This window comes from Rattus norvegicus, chromosome 3 (assembly GCF_036323735.1).
Source record: "Rattus norvegicus strain BN/NHsdMcwi chromosome 3, GRCr8, whole genome shotgun sequence".
Lineage (NCBI taxonomy): Eukaryota > Metazoa > Chordata > Mammalia > Rodentia > Muridae > Rattus > Rattus norvegicus.
Genome location: NC_086021.1, coordinates 105,962,506 through 105,982,210, shown reverse-complemented (window position 1 = coordinate 105,982,210; position 19,705 = coordinate 105,962,506). Strand labels below are relative to the sequence as shown.

Genomic DNA, 19,705 nt, shown 5'->3' with positions numbered 1-19,705 from the left:
CATAGACACCAGACTCTAATTAAGCTTATTTATCTGATTTTTACATAGGTTCCATTTTATGCATATGTGTGTCTTATATACTCTCAGTAACATTTTAAAATTTTCTAGTTTTTTACCTGTGTCTCCTCAACTAAGGTGATCATTTAGCATTTGTGATATATTTCATTGCTATGACCATTAGTGGCATCTAGCCTAAGAGCCTTTACTGTTAGAATCACATTTGTCTGGTAATTTTGCACAACAATGTGATATTCATAACACCACAAACATACTCTGTGTTCAGCTTTGTAAGACAACTGGGCTACATAACAGCTTTAGTTTCTTTCCATCTCCTGAGGGTTTTGACTTTAATGATTTTGTTTAAGGAATCCCGAGAGTATCCGTCAACTAGCACACTTGATGACTGAAGAGGTAGAGCTAATTTTCACAAGCTTAGGTGTTGATTTTATTAATCAAACCTTGCTACTTCGTGAAAATCTTCACTTTTGAATTTTATTTACTCTGCTTCATCTGCCTCACAGTTGTGAAGCAATTTCCTATATGATACTTACTGCTCACTTCAAGGACTGGGTTTCTATAAGCAAAACAGAAGAGTTTGCCTATGTATTTTCTTTCACCATGTACGAGGGTGTGCAAGGAAATCTGTATTATGAAGAACATTGCTTCCAATTTGTTTGCAGCAGTTCCCTCTCCAGGATATTTTTGGAGAGGAGAGTATAAAAAAGGCAGAAGCAGCATGGCACTGTGTGCCTCTTGAAAGACAGCCTAGAACCCAACTTACCATGGTAATTGTGTTTCAGGAGTTTAGCTATTTCTATCCATGGAGTTGACGATGCCTCACATGAACTACTTCCTTACCAAGGAAAGACCTAAATTACACTTATGCCAAGAGATGCAACAAAGTAAAAAATGATGCTATCGCTTTCTTAGGAGCCTTAGGAAAACTGGTCAGTGGTATAAGAACTAGCCATGGAGCACTTTAAAATTTGTATTATGGTGTTGTTTGTTTAATTTAGGTTGTGTTTGGTTAGTTGTTTGTTTGGCTGATCTGTTTCGTTGGATTAAGAGTTGCTCTATGTATCTGTATGGGAGACTAAGAAGATTGGAAGATTTCATTTTTCTAAATACCTACCAGATAAGCTTTTTAAATGAAGGCACTAATTCATGAAGACATGTGTTCTGATCACAAACCAAAGAAATTAACATGTGGTGAGGGAAGACTCAGATGGATATAGATAATAAAAGTGTAAACTACTGTTAACAGTTTAATTTAAATGAAAAATTCACAGGTGAAACTGCAAACAGAGCAATCTGAAAACAAAAAGGAAAAGAAAGACATAGTATAGTCAAACCTTATCCAAAATAGTCCTCAGAAGAAGATGAAGGATGTTCGTAGGACTTAAAAATCATAGCCTCACAATGATATTCTCACGGGATGCAAAGAGGGAATCCTTCTAATTCCCTTCTAGATAAATTTACTACTTTGTTACATAAACTAGTAAAACCTTAAAGAATATAGAATTACTAACCAATGTTATTTTTATTGGTATTTTATTTATTTATACTTCAAATGTTATCCCAGTTTCTCCTCTGGAAATCCCAACCCCTACACCCTTACTTCTATGAGGGTGCTCCTCCACCCACCCACTCATGCCGCTCTAACCTGGCATTCCCCTACACTGGGGCATTGAGCCATCACAGGACCAAGATCCTCTCCTCCCATTGATGTCCAACAAGACCATTCTCTGCTACATATACTGCTGGAAACATGGGTCTCACCATGTGTATTCTTTGGTTGGTCATTTAATTCCTAGGAGCCCTAGGGGGTCTGGTTGGTTGATATTCTTGTTCTTCCTCTGGGGTTGCAAAACCCTTCAGTTCTTTCAGTCTTTTCTCACACTCCTCCAATGGAGACCCAGTGCTCAGTCCAAGACTTGACTTCCAGCATGCTCCTCTATATTTGTAAGACTCTTGTAAAGTCTCTCAGGAGACAGCTATATCAGGATCCTGTCAGAAAGTATGACTTGTCATCCACAATTGCTTTTGGGTTTGGTGTTTGTATATGGGATGGATCTCCAGGTGGGGCCGTCTCTGGATAGCCTTTCCTTCAGTCTTTGCTCCATACTTTGTCTCTGTATTTCCTCCCATGAGTAATTTGTTCCCCCTTCTAAGGAGTACCGAAGCATCCACAGTTTGGTCATCCTTCTTCTTGAGCTTTCTGTGGTCTGTGGATTGCATCTTGGGTAATTTGAGCTTTTGGGCTAATATCCACTTATCAATAAGTGCATACCAAGTGTGTCTTTCTGTGATTCGGTTACCTCACTCAGGATGATATTTTCTTGTTCATTCCATTTGCCTATGATTTTCATGAAGTCATTGTTTTTGATAGCTGAGTAGTACTCCATTGTATAGATGTACCACATTTTTGAATCCATTCATCTGTTGAAGGACATCTGGGTTCTTTCCAGCTTCTGGCTGTTATAAAGAAGACTGCTATGAACATAGTGGAGCATGTGTCCTTGTTACAGGTTGGAGCACCTTTTGGGTATATGCCCAGGAATGGTATAAATGGGTCCTCAGGTCCAATTTTCTGAGGAGCCACCAGACTGATTTCCAGAGTGGTTTTACAGCTTGCAATTTCAGCAACAATGTAGTAGTGTTCCTCTTTTTTCACATCCTCACCAGCATCTGCTGCCATCTGAATTTTTGATTTTATCCATTCTGACTGGTGTGAGGTGGAATCTCAGGGTTGTTTTGATTTGCATTTCCCTGATAACTAAGGATGTTGAAAATCTCTTTAGGTCCTTCCTGGCCATTTGATATTCCTCAGCTGAAAATTCTTTGTTTAGCTTTGTAGCCCATTTTTAATAGGGTTATTTAGTTTTCTGCAATCTAACTTCTTGAGTTCTTTGTATATTTTGGATATTAGCCCTCTGTCAGAGGAAGGATTGGTAAAAATATTTTCCCTATCTGTTGGTTGACATTTTGTCCTATTGATAGTGTCCTTTACCTTAGAGAAACTTTGCAATTTTATGAGATCCCATTTGTTGATTGTTGATCTTAGAGCATAAGCCTTTGCTGTTCTATTCAGGAACTTTTCCACTGTGCCCATGCTGTGCTCTTGTCTATAAGTATAGCAAAATAGCACAATAGCATTTACATTAGAAATATTTTTATTGACCTTTTTTTATTTTATTTTACCAGTCATGTTTGCTTCTATCTCAGGCCACACTTGCATAACCCCTTCCTTTATCCTCCACTTCACCTCTGAGAAAATGGAGGTTCTCCTCCCTGAGTACCAACTCAAGGTCTGGCACCTCAAGTTAGTGCATGTCTTGGCGCATTCTCTCCCACTGTGGCCAGACAATACAGCCAAATGAAGAGAACAGGTTCCATATACAGGCAAAGACATGGTAAGCCTCATCCTGGTTGTTGGGGGACATGCATGAAGGCCAAGATGTGCAACTGCTCTATCTGTGTAGGGTGGGGTGGAGGCTAGGTCCAGCCGATGTATGCTGTTTTGTTGATGGTTCAGTTTCTGGAAACCCTCAAGGGTCCAAGTTGGTTGACACTGTTGGTCTTCTTATGTAGTCTCTATTTCCTCTCCGTACCTTGTGAAAGAGTTGGGGATTCCACAAGACTTTCTGAGCACCTTTTCATGCTTCTAATGGGAAGACCATGTGTTTTGTTTTTCCTCTCAGTTTGTTTATATGATAGATTACATTGACAGAGTTTTGTATGGTGAACCATCCCATGAATCTCTGGGATGAAGCCTCCTAGATCCTGATGCATTATTTTTTCCATGTCGTTTAAAAGGATTATATTAAGAATTTTGTATCAATGTTCATGCCAGAAATTAGTCTATAATTGTCTTTTTTTGTTGAATACTTTTGTGGTTTCTGTATCACTAATAAAACATATTTGGCAATGTTCCTTCTGTTTCTATTTTGTAATATTGATATTAACTCTTTTATGAAAATCTGGTAGAATTCTATGTAAAAACAGTGTGGCTCTGTATGTTTCTGGATTGAAAAATTTTATTTACTTATTATTGATTCCTTATGAGTTTCACATCATGCATCCCAAACTCACTCATCCCCATGTCCCTTTTGATCTTACTCCTGTCTTTGCAACTTTAACCCAAAAAGAAAATAAAAAACTAAAAGTAAAATAATCAACAAAATAAAGCAAAACCATAAAAATTATTCCTTGTCGAAGCTGTAGTATGTCCCAGTATGTCCCACAGTATACCTTTTTGTACACATGTCTTTATTTGCTTGCAAATGTTCCTTGCAATTAGTCATTGGTCTGGATCCAGGAAATCTGGCTTCTGCCACAGCATCAATATTGGGTCCTCACAGGAACTCCTCTAAGATATAATATTGTTGTTCTGTGACATGGAGATCTTTCACCTTTACATTTGCAGGATAGGCCATTTAGTTTGCTACATCAGTTCATAGATAAGGTATATGTTGTGGTGGACCAATTTACAGCACTGGATCTGGGCTCTCCAGCACTGTCTTGGTAGCTTGCACCATGATTCAGCTAGCAATAGACAGGAGCAGTTCTCCCACTCTCATACTCTCAGGGCTGACTCACCCTATACTCCTCCAGCAGGGCCAGCACTATTGTGCTGCCCGGTTGAGGTGTAGAACCCAGTCACTCTCCTCAGTGCTGCTGCTAGCAAAGAGTAGGTCAGCTTTCCTGCTCTCATGACCACAGGGCTAACTCCCTCAACTTCTTCAGGTAGCAATAGGGGGAACCTCCACTCTACCAGTGCTACTTCATGGCAGACAAGTAAGTGGCTGGGTCATGTCTTGGGGGCTCACAACCTTAGGATGACTCACATGTTCCCCTCTCTCTGGAGTCATTTGTATAGTGCTACCAATCAAGGTGTAATGAATGCTCCCTCATGAGCTACAGTTGGTGAGGAGCAGGGCCAACTCTTGTTGGGAGATTTTTGACAGTTTCTACTTTCTTAAGGGTTATAGGTAAATTGAAATTGTTTATCTGATCTATATTTAACTTTGGTAAGTGGTATCAATCAAGAAAATTCCCCATTTATTTTAGATTTTCTTCTTCCTTCCTTCCTTCCTTCCTTCCTTCCTTCCTTTCTTTCTTTCTTTCTTTCTTTCTTTCTTTCTTTCTTTCTTTCTTCCTTTCTTTTTCTTTCTTTCTTTCTGAAGTATGATCTGAATTTCCTTGCTGTTTGTTGTTATAGCTCCCTTTTGGTTTCTGACTTCATTAATTTGGTTATTCTCCTCATCTTTTTTTAGTTTAGATAAAATTCTGTTTACTCTGATGATTTTCTCAAAGAACCCACTCAATTTTTTCATTGCTACTTTGTATTGTTTTTTTGTTTCAATTTTATTGCATTCAGACCTGAGTTAGATTGTTTCCTATTTCCTACTGTCTTTAGTATGTTTGCTTTTTTTGTGGTTCTACAGCTTTCAGATGTGCTGCTAAGTGTGTTGTATAAATCTCTCTAATTTCTTTATGAAGTTAATTAATGCTATGAACTTTCCTCTTAGCACTGTTTTCATTGTGTTCCATAACTTTTTTTGTATATTTATTTTTATTTAATTCTAGGAAACCTTTAGGTTTTTTTTAAATTTTTGTCTTGAACAATTGGTCAATCAGTAGCTAATTGTTCAGTTTCCATGAGTTTGTAGGCTATCGTTTCAACTGTTGAAATCTAGCTTTAATCCATGGTGGTTAAAATACTGGGGGTTATTTCAATTTTCTTGTATCTGTTGAGACTTGCCTTGTGACTGAGTCTGTAATCAATTTTAGAGAAAGTTTCATGAGGTTCTAGGAAGAAGGTATAATCTTTTAAGTTTAGGTGAAATATTCTGTGGTCATCTATTAGTTCTGTTAAAGCCATAATGTCTCTTAGCTTCACTATGTCAAGGTTTCGTTTTTGTCTGGATGGCCTATCCATTTGGCGAGAATGAAATATTGAAGCCTCATACTATTATTGCTTGGGGTTTGTTGAATGATTTAAGTTTTAGGACTGTTTCCTTTATAAATGTGGGAACTTTTGATTTTGGAACATTGGTATTCAGAATTAAGACTCATTTGTTGAGTTGAAGTGCCATCCTCCATATTTTTGATTAATTTTGATTGGAAGTCTATTTCATTGGTTATTAGGATTGCTACACCAGCTTATTTCTTGGGGACATTTGCTGAAAAATGTTTTTCTATCTCTTTACTATTGGCCAATATCTACCTTTGTTATTGAGGTGTATTTTTTTCATGCAGCAAAAGGATATGTCCTTTTTTTTGTTGCATACAGCAAACAGATGATCTATTCTGTTAGTCTGTGTGTTTTTAATTGGGAAACTGAATCCATTAATATTTAAAGACATTAATAACCAATGACTGCTAATCTCAGTTATTGTTGGTGATGATGGTGTTAAGGTACGTGTGTGTGTGTGTGTGTGTGTGTGTGTGTGTGTGTGCGTGTGTGTGCGCGTGTGTGTGTGTTTGTGTGTGTGTTTGTGATTTACTTTCCTTCTATTTCTTTTTCTGGTGTGAGATTACTGATTTCTCATATATTCATGGTTGTAGTTTACTTCCTTAGGTAAAGTTTTTCTTCTAGTACCTTATTTGGTATTGAATTTTATGGATAAATACTGTGTACATTTGACTTTGTCAGGGAATATCTTGTTTTCACCAATGATGGTGATTGAAAGTTTTGTTATGCTGGTATCTGTAGTTACTTAGGGTCTGCAACAAGTCTGGTGAGATCCTTTTATCTTTTAATGTCTCTGCTGAGAAGTCATGCATAATCCTAATATATTTGCCTTTATATGTTATTTGACCTTTTTCACTTGCACCTTTTTCTGAATGCTTAGTATTTTGATCATTATGTTGCAGGGAGACTTTCTTTTTCTGGTCCAATCTGTGTGGTGTTGTGTAAACTAACAATAATGACAAACACACTTAGACATGTACGGGAGATATGATAAGTGTGAAATATCTCTCAGGCTATGGATGGGCTATCTTTTTGGCAACATAAAGCATATTGGAAGAACATGTATGAAAGTGTTTTCTCCTCAGAATATTTAGGAAGAACCTACACTTTACTGATACCAGGATCCCATGCCTTAAGCCTTTGGAGCTTTTGAAAGAAATCATCATTTGGCATTCTATTCTGCTGTGTTTGTAATATTCGCGATAGGAAAAAGAGGCCTGTAATGGTCGGCATGTTCATTCTCAACGCTGAGGCTTATTTTCAGCAGTACCTCTTTTGTTGCACCTAAAAATTGAAGTTTTGATTCGTTAAAATTTCACTTCATTTACAGTGATATTTTCTAATATATCAGGGTGAATGGTACTTCATAATTAGGGTGCTTTGCCATTTGCTTTCATAGAACACTTTTCACATACTCAAATCATTTTTTCAAAATATATTTATAATTTTGCCTTCTAGATACTTAAGCACATCACTGACACAAATCATTTTGTATAAATCAAAATGTGAATGCTTCACTCCTTCTTTAAAGGGGAACAAGAATACCCTTGGCAGGGAATAGAGAGGCAAAGATTAAAACAGACACAGAAGGAACACCCATTGAGAGCCTGCCCCACATGTGGCCCATGCATATACAGCCATCCAATTAGACAAGATGGATGAAGCAAAGAAGTGCAGGCCGACAGGAGCCGGATGTAGATCTCTCCTGAGAGACACAGCCAGAATACAGCAAACACAGAGGCGTATGCCAGCAGCAAACCACTGAATTGAGAATAGGACCCCTGTTGAAGGAATCAGAGAAAGAACTGGAAGAGCTTGAAGGAGCTCGAGACCCCATATGTACAACATGCCAAGCAACCAGAGCTTCCAGGGACTAAGCCACTACCTAAAGACTATACATGGACTGACCCTGGACTCTGACCTCATAGGTAGCAATGAATATCCTAGTAAGAGCACCAGTGGAAGGGGAAGTCCTGGGTCCTGCTAAGACTGAACCCCCAGTGAACTAGATTGTTGGGGGGAGGGCAACCGGGGGGGGCGGATGGGGAGGGGAACATCCATAGAAAAGGGGAGGGGGGAGGGGGATGTTTGCCCGGAAACCGGGAAAGGGAATAACACTCGAAATGTATATAGGAAATACTCAAGTTAATAAAAAAAAAAAACAAAAAAACAACAAAAAAAACTGTCTTCTATATAGTCTTTTGTCATTTTAATATTATGACTTTGGTTACCAGATGTCTTCCTAGCAGTAACTAACACACACATTTCCTCATTTCATATAAACGTCCTGAACATAAATACAGAATTCTTTACTCAAAGCTTCTCCCACACTTTCACAATCAGTGGCTTTTCTATTCCAACATCTTTGATGTAATGTTAGTAGCTTTTTCAAATCCATGTTACATGCCCCTGTGACACATCATTCACAGTAGAAAGAAAGCTATGAAACAAAAAGATATCAATCTCTATATTTCCTCCTTGCTTTCCTGATAGGACTGTTTTTCATAAGAAGATTTGATTCTACTTCCTTTCAATTCATTTGAATATAAGTGAAGACCAAACATGATAATATGTAAGGAAATATACCAAGAGGTAAACTGCTACATAAACAAGCAATAGTACTCCCTAACTTAATTTGAGATTGTCAATCCTTATTAGTGAGTATCTTCTGTAGGAACAGAATTCATGGAAGGAATATTTATCAAAAGAAGATTTATGTGCCAATAAGTGGTGGCACATGCCTTTGTTCCCAGTACTTGGGAGTGAAGAAAAATGGATCTTAGACTTTGAGTCCAATCTAAACTACAGGTCTACAGCCAAAGCTATAGAGAGCAAATCTGTTTCAAAGAAAGAGACACACACACACACACACACACACACACACACACACACACACACACACACACAGAGAGAGAGAGAGAGAGAGAGAGAGAGAGAGAGAGAGAGAGAGAAAGACAGAAAGATGGAGAGACAGAGACAGAGAGACAGACAGAGATGCACAGAGAGATGGAGACACACAGAAAGAGAGAGGGTCAAGACACAAAAAAGAAAAAAATAGATTTATTAGATCAGCTTGCCTGAAATTACCTTATATGAACTACATATTTCTGATGATGCAGAACCGGAGAATCCAGTAATTTCTTAGTATACAAATATGAATGCCTCAATAGTCACATTTTAATGCTGAAGGTTTCAAGCATTTGTCAAGAATTACAAGTCTTCTGTCTACAGTGGAATGCCAAAATAGAAAAGCAAAAGAACCCCCTCAAACAAAAACAAAACAACCAAGCAAAAAATGACCTACGCTTTTCTGAGAATAGTAGGTGGCACTAGCAGCAACAGTAGAGTAGATGCACTTACCAGCAAAATGTGAAGTTGTATAAGTAAAATGGCACATCTTTCTTTGGACACATTTCTCTGTCTCTTCCAGGAAATTTTGCCCTCCCTGGGAGAAGATCATTCTTACAATAAACCCTCCTAGGAAATGGCCTCATAGATTCACAAAGAGGCATGTCTCTTATTCAATGGAATCAAATAAAATTGGCAGCTAAAAAAATAATTCAACCATTCAATCATCACATCAGTTAACTGAGATCACTTCTATGTTATTAAATATTCCATGTATATTTTATTAATCTTATATAGGGATAGTAGAATCAAATGGCCATTTTTTCTCTCTTCCAACCACATTCATCTATATTTAAAAATGCCGTGAACTCAGAAAGTAACTGTTTTTATACATCCTTTAAGAAAATATTAGAAATTGATAGTTGTAAAGGTCAGAAAGTCTTATTAGTTTATTATTTTATATTTCTTATATCCTAGATGCATGGCTGGAGTGCAGAAGTTGTTCAATAAGTAAATGTGTGAATATTATCATCTCTGTGAAAGAAACATGTGCTCCATTTTTCATATTCTTAATTAGAATATTTCATTGGCTTTATTTTACTCTATATTTTGTTACAATTTAGCTTCATAAAAGATTCCCTTCTATATTCTTCCAAGCATCCAACTTATGCAAGTTCAAACAAAAGGTTTATATGCATTGATGGAGGTACTGAAAATAATAACAATTCGACTTTGACTTTACTCATGTGTCTTTCTTCTAACAGTCGTACTAGGGGGATCTCTGCATGTGTTATTTATGTTAGCAGCATCAGAGTTTTCAATATATGAGTAATTTCTATAGTTCTTTTGTGGGAACTTATTAGATTGACATTTTTTAAAAGTTTATTTAGTCATTTTGTACATTCTAGATTTTATCCCCTTCCTTGTTCACCCCCTGACTGCTTAACATCCCATACTTTCTCCCCATGCTCTGTCTCCATGAGGCTGTCCCCACCCTCCCAGGCCCCACCCCACCAGACTTTTCCATTTTCTGAGGTCTCTAGTCTGTTACTGGTTAGGTGCATCTTCTCTGACTGAATCCAGACCATGTAGTCCTGTGCTGTATATGTATTGGGAACCTCATATCAGCTGCTCTATGCTGCCTGGTTAGTAGTCCACTGTCTGAAAAAACCATAGGCCCAAGTTAGTTGAGACTCTGGGTCCTCTTACAGGGTTGCCCGCCTCCTCAGCTTTTTTTGGCTTGTACCTAATCAGCCACAGGGGTCAGCTGCTTTTCTCAATTGGTTGGATGTAAATATCTGCATTTGTCTCCTTCAGCTGCTTGTTGGGTCTTTCAGAGGGAAGTGATGATAGGCTCCTTTTTGTGAGTAAACCGTAGCTTCAGTAGTAGTGTCATGCATTAGAGCTGCCCCTTGAGCCGATCCCACTTTGATCCTGTTGCTGATCTCCTTTTCCTCAGGCTCTTCTCTAATTTTTCCCCTAAGTTCTTTCAGACAGGAACAATTATGGGGCAGAGTTTTTGACTGTGAGATGGCAACTCCATCCCTCATTTGATGCTGGAGGTGGAAACTACAAGGTCCCTCTCGCCACTCTGTGGTATTTCATCTAAGGTCCCTCCATTTAAGTCCTAAGAGTCTCTCACCTCCCAGATCTCTGGTACATTCTGGAGGGTCCCCTCCCCTCCTACATTCAAAAGTTGCCTGTTTCCATTCTTTCTTTTGGCCCTCAAGGCTTCAGTCCTTTTCCCTCCAACTAATACCTGATCATGTTCCCCTTTCCCCCTCCCTGTCCCCTTTCCCACTGGTTCCCTCATTCCCTCTCACCTCCTGTGATTGCTTTCTTCTCCCTCCCAAGCAGGACTGAAGCATTCTCACTTGGGCTCTTCATCTTGTTAACCTTTTGAAGTTCTGCAGATTGTGTTCTAGGTATTCTTTAAATTTTGGCTAATATCAAAGACTTTTAGAGATTTAGAATTTAGGAAGTGGCAAAGGTCTCAAAATATGAATTAAAATTATAGAGTATTGAAACTAATCTGCTAATTTCTTGACTTGCTCACTCAATAAATAAGAAGAAATAGTTCTCAGGTACTTGGTTATATACAATAGAGAAATAAAAACATCTCTGGATACCTTTTCAGCAAAAACTTCATAGAAAATTTCAAACAAAATGTTTTGCTATAATTTCACTTTTAGCAGCAAATATGACAAATTAAACATATTTACAAATTTTAAAGAATATCTTTCAACAGAATATTTATGAGCAGATCGCATCTTTCTATGAATAGAGATTATTTTGAGATAGTAATGTGTGTTTATATGAGAGTAACCATCATAACCCAACAGAGTTGATTCACCGTAATTGATACAACTATTTAGGGGGAAGGATTTAGAAGAAGGGTCTTCTTGTGTGTCATGAGCTTTGTGGGGGGTGGTCTAGGATGTTTCCATTCCCCTTCTCTCTATGTCCCAAGCCTGTGGATTAGATTAACTCTATCAATTACTTTTTCAGTGTTGCCTCTTCCTGACTTCTGTCATCTTCCCCACCATTATGTGTGTGAACTCCTCATTTGAAACTCTAAGCAAGTCCACAATTAAATATTTCTGTATGTTTCCTTGGTCATGGTGCATTTTTATAGCAATGGAGCAGTAACTAAGGACTGAGATAAGACAGAAAGTCAAAAATAATTTCCGGAAGCAGAAACTGATTTATATACTTTATTGAAGATAGATTCTTTTCTCATATAACATGTTGTGATTATGGTTCCCCCTGTATACCTTCCAGTTCCTCCTCACCTTCCTCCCATTCAGATCTACTCCCTTTCTATTTCTCAATAGAAAAGAATAAGATTCTAAGGTATATTAATAATAAGGAACAAATCTATCACATTAGAGACAGATAATATAAACAAACTGAAGATAAATAGGCCAAGAGAAGGCGCATGAAACAGAGACTTACTTAATTGCACTTTCACAGGACCATAAAAACACTAAATTGGAAGCCATATATTAGTTCTGAGGACCAGGTGCAGACCTGTGCTGGCCCTGTGCATAATGTGTCCATCTCTGTGAGTTCACAAGATCTTTAATCTCTATTGAAAGTACTTTGTTTTCTCAGTGTCTTCCATCCCTTCTGTCTCTTGAACTCTTTGTGCCTCCTCTTACTCAAGATTCTTTCATCTCTTGGGAGAGGAATGTGATAGAGACCCTTTTGATTTGATTTGATGCACACAGATAAAGGTCAGGGTCTGAAACTCTGACTTAACTTTGGAAAAACTGGGGATGTAGACATGACTTTGCTTTCTAAGAGGCTTACCAGTTGGATAATTTAAAAAAAAGCATCAAATGTTCAATTAGCAGTAATAGTGCCTCAGATAAACCTCATTGGCTACCATACTGCCACTGAGCAAAGCGAACTAGAAGCATCAAGACCAGGGAGATAGTTTAATGTGTTTTGTTTTGGCTTCCAACTCAGGCAGCTTCAGTTCAACTCCTAGAATTCCCATGGTAAAAATAGAAAACTGACTCCTCCACGTTGTTCTCTAAATCCAAAAAGTATGTTGTGGCATATATACAACTTCAATCTCTCTTTCTCCCTCTCTCCAACTGTCTATCTCTTTGTCCCTCACTAAATATATGTGAACAATTAGCATTATTCTTTGGGCTGCCACACCTAGCCTCAATAGGAGAGGATGCTCCTAGTCCTACTGCAATTTAATAGGCCAGGACTTGTTGCTATTCATGGGAGACCTCCCATTTCTGAAGAGGAAGAGTGGGCAAGGGTGAAGGACTGAAGGAGAAAAGGAAGGGAAACTTCATTTCAGATATAAAACAAACAAACCAAGAAACAAACAAATAATAAAGCAGCATTATAAAAGAAGCAATACTGACATAAAATTGTATGTAAACTGAATGTAATAGGTACTTAGAATTCTATTTTCAGTTGGCTGTAAGCAAAAAGAAAGAAAGAAGAAAGAAAGAAAAAAGAAAAAGAAAGAAAGAAAGGAAGAAAGAAAGGAAAGAAAGAAAGGAAGAATGAAAGGAAAGAAAGAAAGAAAGAAAGAAAGAAAGAAAGAAAGAAAGAAGGAAAGAAAGAAAGAAAGAAGAAAAGAAGAAGCAGACCTCAAGTCAGTAAAATCCTGGGGCTACTTGGAGATACAGAGTTATTAGTGAAACATTCAAATATTGATAAACACAAAACTACTAGGAAATATTCCTTCCAGGCATATAAGAAGATTGAGAGAGATTTCAATTTCTAGACTCACTGCTGTATTCTGAAGTATAAAAATTTCTTTTATCTATTGTCATTTCACTCACTAATTACATATACTTCAGGAAAGAACAACAATTAATATCAAAGTTTGTATTTATTAATTCCATTCTTTGTGATTTCCATGAGCAATGGCACATGGTGTATTTAAATTTACACTTTAGTTATTTAAATAGAAATATTTTTCCTAAGGTTTGTATTGTCATTTATTCAAGAGACTGTGAAAGGAGGATTATACAAGACCTGGTAGGACTCTTGTGAGAATTGTAGACAAGTTAAAATACATACAAGATTCTGTATAAAAACACACACATAAACACATGCACAAACACACACACACACAAACAAACACACACATATACATATATATTATTTTATAAGAAAAATAAATTTATATATGTATATGTATGTCTACATATATATGTACATGTACTTATACATTTATACCCATAGGTGTATAGATACATAATAGTGTGTGTGTGTGTGTGTGTGTGTGTGTGTGTGTGTGTATTAAACTATTCATTGACCAGTTAATTAGGTAGTGATACGAAGTAAATAGTTTTTGGAGAAAGTATTTTAATTGAGATTTCATTTAGTCTAAGAGTAAAAATAATAATTTTCATAATCAAGGTGATTTATTTGGAGGTTGCATATTATGAGATAGTTGAATGAAATTACAAAGTACTTCTTCCATGTTCTATAGATGAACTACTTCCATATTAGTAAATAAAAACAAATTTCAATTTTGGCATCATTTTCACTCTTTTTCAGGGGAAAATCATGCAACAACATGTGGTGTAGGAAACAAAAGGAGATCATATATTCCCCAAGAAAATTGATACACCAGTCACACCAAGTATACTGGAAGGCAGGAAAAATATATAGAACGGGATTTTTCAGAGTAATCACTTAATAATTGCATTATTATAAGAGGTAAGAAAACTATTAATAGCATAAGTTTAGTGTGACCCTCAACAGATGACAAAGAAGTAGTAAAAAATGCATGGAAAATACCTCGTAGTGGAAAGAGCAAGGACTTCTTTTGAAGGGAAATCATTGCCTGTTCAAGCTTGACTTTAAATTTTTTCAAGTGTCCAGTATGAAATACAAAAAGGGAAAAAAATCCTTTGATGTGATGAAATGTAGAAAATACCACCCTAATCAAAACAGCGTTTAAACTGAATCTAAAATGACCTCTAATTGAATTTAGCAAACAAGGACTATAAAATAACAATGAGAAATTGCTTAAAGAGATTAGAGGAGACTATGGAGAAATTGGGAGGGCAGATGATATAATAAAGAACTAAATATAAACCAAATTAATTTGCTTAGTCTGCAAATCATGCAGCCTCCCAACAAGGGTCCACTGGATATACTGCCAGTTAAAAATCACAGTTCAGAGGTGAAACTTCAGTCATAACATGTGGACATTGCCAAAGCATCATGGAAAAAGGAAAAGTAAGGTTGAGGACAAAATCAGACTTTTGAAGACATTTTTAAGTAGGTGTTTATTGATATTCTTTCATCTTTTGTCTTAACATCACACTGTCCGTATAAGATATATGATTATCACCTATGTTTCAAAATGATGTTAGAGATGAGGACATACAAGTTATATTTATATATTTGTATAGTTATATACAATAACTATACTTATCATTAAGTTTTGTGTAATAATTCTAGCCATATATATATAGCATGGATTTTTTTTCATGAAGTCCATTGATGGATACCAACACTGACATATCTTAAATATTAAGTCTAGAATCACTCCGATATGCTAATTACATTTCCCTTTAATAAATGTCTAAACATGACATAACTGGATCATCTGGAATAGTTTGTAAAACAGCTCTGCATTCTTCTTTATAATGATAACTTGACTATCTACCAGTGTTGAGGCCTTTGCCTTTTCCTGACAATATTGATTACATTTGTGTGTAGGTGATAGTCATTTTATCAGAAGTTAATTTTTCACTATTGGTTTTTTTTTTTAAATTTTGTATGTGCACATGTGTGAATGTGTCTTACAATTCCTCTTGTGGACATGGGTCAATGCCCAAAGTAAACTTTAGGATATCATCCTAAGATGTCTTTCCCATATAATTTTGTAAGATGCAATTTCTCAACCCAGAACTTTTTAGTTTTGAATGAGCTGGTTTTCCTTGGAGACCCTAGGTCGATCCCTGTCCTCCCACTAGTGCTGAGATTAAGTATGTACACTGGCATGCTCACTTTCTTATGTGGATGCTACGAATCCAAAAAACAGGTCTTTATGCTTGCTCAGAAGGCACTTTCACATTCTGAGCCATATCCTCTACATAGTCTTCATTTTCATATATATTATTGCTAATGATATTGAATCAAATCCTCTGAGAATCGGATGGGGTTTCAGAAAGAACAGAAGTATGAAGAAAAGTAATTGGAAAATCTAATGGCCAAAGAATTCACAAAATTCATTAGAGATTAATAGCTCAATAAGCTACTGATATCACAATCAAAATAACTATATAAAGATAACCATATTTACATCAAAATGCTTTAAATAAAGATAATAAAACAATTATTTAATGTATCCAAAGAATATTAAGCAAGGCAATATGAACTCACAGAGCAGCAAGCAAGGGTCTACATGTGTCTAATCCATGGCTTCTATGTATATATTAAAGCTTTTATTTTTGTATTTTTTATGGGATACATGAGTGTGAGAACAAGTGGGTCTCTGATTTTTGTGCCTTCTAGGACTCTTTTTCTTCCATTCCATTGCCTTGCCCAACTTCCTGAAGGATTTTGCTTTCTCTAATCATATTTAATTTATCATAATAGTTTGTTATCTACAGAAGCCTGATCTGTTCAAATGAGTGACGGAAAGTAAATGAATCTGAAGGGAAAGGAGGAATGCAGGATCTAGAAGGAGTAGAGAGAGCGGAAACTATAATTAGGATATAATGTGTGAGATAATAATCAATTTTTAATTAAAACGAGAATGAGAATAGCAAACAGAAATAGAGAGAATTGCTGAAAAACAGTGCAACAATTCTGATTTTGAAACTGAAAAAAGTCATGCTACTTTAGAGTTATTTATAAAAAATAAATGTATTTTATCATAGGAAACACAAAGTAAAACATTCTGAGACATTTCTACTGGGTGTTTAACATATGAAAATAAAACTAATTTAATCAGAACTATTAATAGAATCTGAGTTGTAAACAATGAAATGCAGTCATTTCTTCTTTCAAGTAATAGGATTTGAGACACCCTGGAGATACCTGAAGCTTTATACATAAGAATTTATATCATATCTCTTCCTGTGATGGACATCCTGACCAAATGTAAAATGGAACTGAAGGTCTCACTTCAGCTTATGTTTTCTGATTCTAAATGAATTAATTGTCTTTCAGGGATAACAGACCAGGAATTCAATGAAGAAAACTAGAGGCAAGAGCTCCTGAAGGTGCCTGCTTGTTAATACTGTGAATTGCTCTCTCAGTAGGTGCAGCTTCATCTACCTAAAAATGGTGGTATTAAAACCATCCAAGGAAACCATTTTGTATTTTGTATGGTTGTGGACTTCCATAGTTGTCTCTATTCTGCAAGGAGAAGTTTCCGGAAGACATAACTTGTTAATAGAAAGAAGAACAAATATCTTGATTATTATCCGCAATTATTCTGTTTTTAATAATGTAGTAATAGCAGTAAATTCTACTCCAATATGTGTAACTTTCCAAACACTGAGAATTAGCCAGATTTCTAGTACTAAGCATGGTATCTCTCTTATTAATAGAGTTTTAAGTACAGTTAGAGAGGTCTTGGTTACCGTGAAGGTATGAAACCCATGACTTTATACTCAGAGTTATGTTGGCTGTTGATATTGTTTATTCTAGCCACATAGTATGGTTGGTTGCCTCTTTCCTGTAGATTCAAATTTCAATAGATATATCTACAGCGTTCTACTACCTAACAGATCAGACAACCCTTTAAAGAAGTAACAGAAGGAGTATTAGAATTGGAGGATCGAGGAATTGTCTATGAGTTTGAATATACTAGTAACGTCAGATTTTTTCCTATAAGGTCTCATTAAAATGAGTGCTTCAAATGTGAGCCGAACATGGACAGAAACAATGGCCATGCTGATATAGGGTAAGGCCCATCATTCTTCATTCCTGCATAGAAAACTGCAGGCAAGTGTGAAAAGATGTAGTGAGTGGTGTTGGCTCATATTGTTGTTCAAGGCTGAAAACATTAAAACAAGTAGAGTTTTATGGATTGAGAAATTTATATGCTTAAAATTAAATAACAAAAATCAAGTAATGATGGTTGTTTGGACTTACATCTATTCCTCAGTTCTATTCTACTGACCTGCATGTCTACTTCTGTCCCTGCAGTTCTTAAGAATTGGAGGTTAGAGTGCCAGAAGATAGGAGTTGCAGTTTTCATTAGGCAGACATGTGCTCAACACAGGTCCCCAGAAGGTGGTACTGGATCTGCCAGAAGAGAGGACAACTGAGCCTACTTGTACAATAACCAAGGGGCTGAGTCCAGGTTGTAAAATATAGTATTAGGTTTCTAGAGGTAAGGAGGGAGAATTTTGAAGCTGTTTGAAGAACTGCTGAAGAGCTTGGAGTAGTTCCTGACATGTCTGAATTATGGCTCAAGAAGGAAATGGATGGAAGTTCTACTTAATAATTAAGTAAGATAGCAGAGTTCAAGGGGGAAGGAAAGGAGAGGGCTATATTAGGTTGCACAGTCAGTCAGTTCAGGCCTTTAGATGGAAAATTCCCAGAAAGAGCAGAAGGGAAAGTCTACTTGTATTGAAATCAAGGGCATCAGTAAATGTCTTAGGTTACAATTAGTGCCAAATAGGGGCCTAAGAAGGGAAAAAACACTTAACAAACATTCATCTTTAACCTGTGACATACATGTCTCAGAGGGAAAAAGAGGAAATGTCTTCTTGTGAAGGAATGATATCAACAATGCTAACCAGAAATAAAAGAAAACACAAGAACATAAGACAAAATACACATAAGAAAAATAGAATTCTCCTCCCCATTCTCCTCCCTTTCATCCTCCTCCCCATCCTCTTTCTTTTCCTCCTCTTCTTCCTCCTCATCTATTTCTTTTCCTCATATCACATTAAAAAGTAGTTTCTCAGAAGGGGGAAGAAAATAATCTCTGGAAAGTATAGGGAGAGATTGATCTGGGAAGGAGGGAGGAAAGGAAAAGGGGACCCAGTTCAGACATGGGGGGAGAAAAGAGTGATTTGCTGCATTTTTAGGCAGTAGTGGCACACACATTTAACTGCATCACCTAAGAAGCAGTGTCAGATCTTGGTGTGTTCAAGGACAGCCTGGTCTACAGAGTGAGTGTCAGGACTAAACAGAGAAACTCTGTCATGCAAACCACCCCTAATGTTTGTTAAGTGTTTTTCTTATTTCACGTTCATAAGTTTCTACATTTTTTTCTTACTTTATTATTTGGGATTTGAATTCATTGCTACTTAGTTGTGGTCTATTCTTAGTACTAGAAGAGGTGCTGTGATTTATTTATTTTGATATTATTAAGATATTCCCATTTCTGTTAAGGTGATAAGCTTTCTATTGTTTAGTTTGATGGGATGGCAAGTGTACCGTATGATTTTCAAATGTTGAATTCCTCGTGTATTCTGAAATAAACACAATTTTGTTGTAGTTGATTGTTAGACATTGTCATATTCCCCTTAATAACATTGTATTAGGGTAATTGCATCATTGGTCCCTGGGGATATAATTTTTAATTTTATTATAATGACTGAATCTTATTTTGCCATTAGCATTGGAGTAATTTCATTAAAATGAGAAATTATCTCTTATACCAAAGAAAACTTTACATACAATTCATTTCTTCTTAAATATTATTCTAGAATCTACCATAAGCAATTATAAGAAATTATGGTTCACTTTTATACGGATGCTTTAACTAAACTTTAGTTTCTCTTTTACTTCTAGATAGTTCTCTTTCACATAATTTTAATGTTCTCAAGTTTATTTTACTTTTTTATCTTATGTGCTTGAATATTTGGCCTGTATTCTCTTCCTCTCCCTGCTGTGTGTGTGTGTGTGTGTGTGTGTGTGTGC

The 19,705-nt window shown here is 36.4% G+C and overlaps 1 long non-coding RNA gene and 1 pseudogene across 1 annotated transcript in view; one reads left to right on the top strand and one right to left on the bottom strand.

Annotated features, from left to right (window-relative positions):
• The window catches only part of LOC120101605 (uncharacterized), a 34,248-nt gene extending 14,763 nt beyond the window's left edge, over positions 1 to 19,485 (top strand). Inside the window, exons 4-5 of the long non-coding RNA XR_005502298.2 lie at positions 14,363 to 14,524; positions 16,994 to 19,485. This is a non-coding gene — a long non-coding RNA (uncharacterized LOC120101605). The remainder of the gene's footprint in view (positions 1 to 14,362; positions 14,525 to 16,993) is intronic.
• Positions 12,662 to 12,735, bottom strand: LOC120102127 (U4 spliceosomal RNA; annotated as a pseudogene).
• Positions 19,486 to 19,705: the final 220 nt, after the last annotated feature.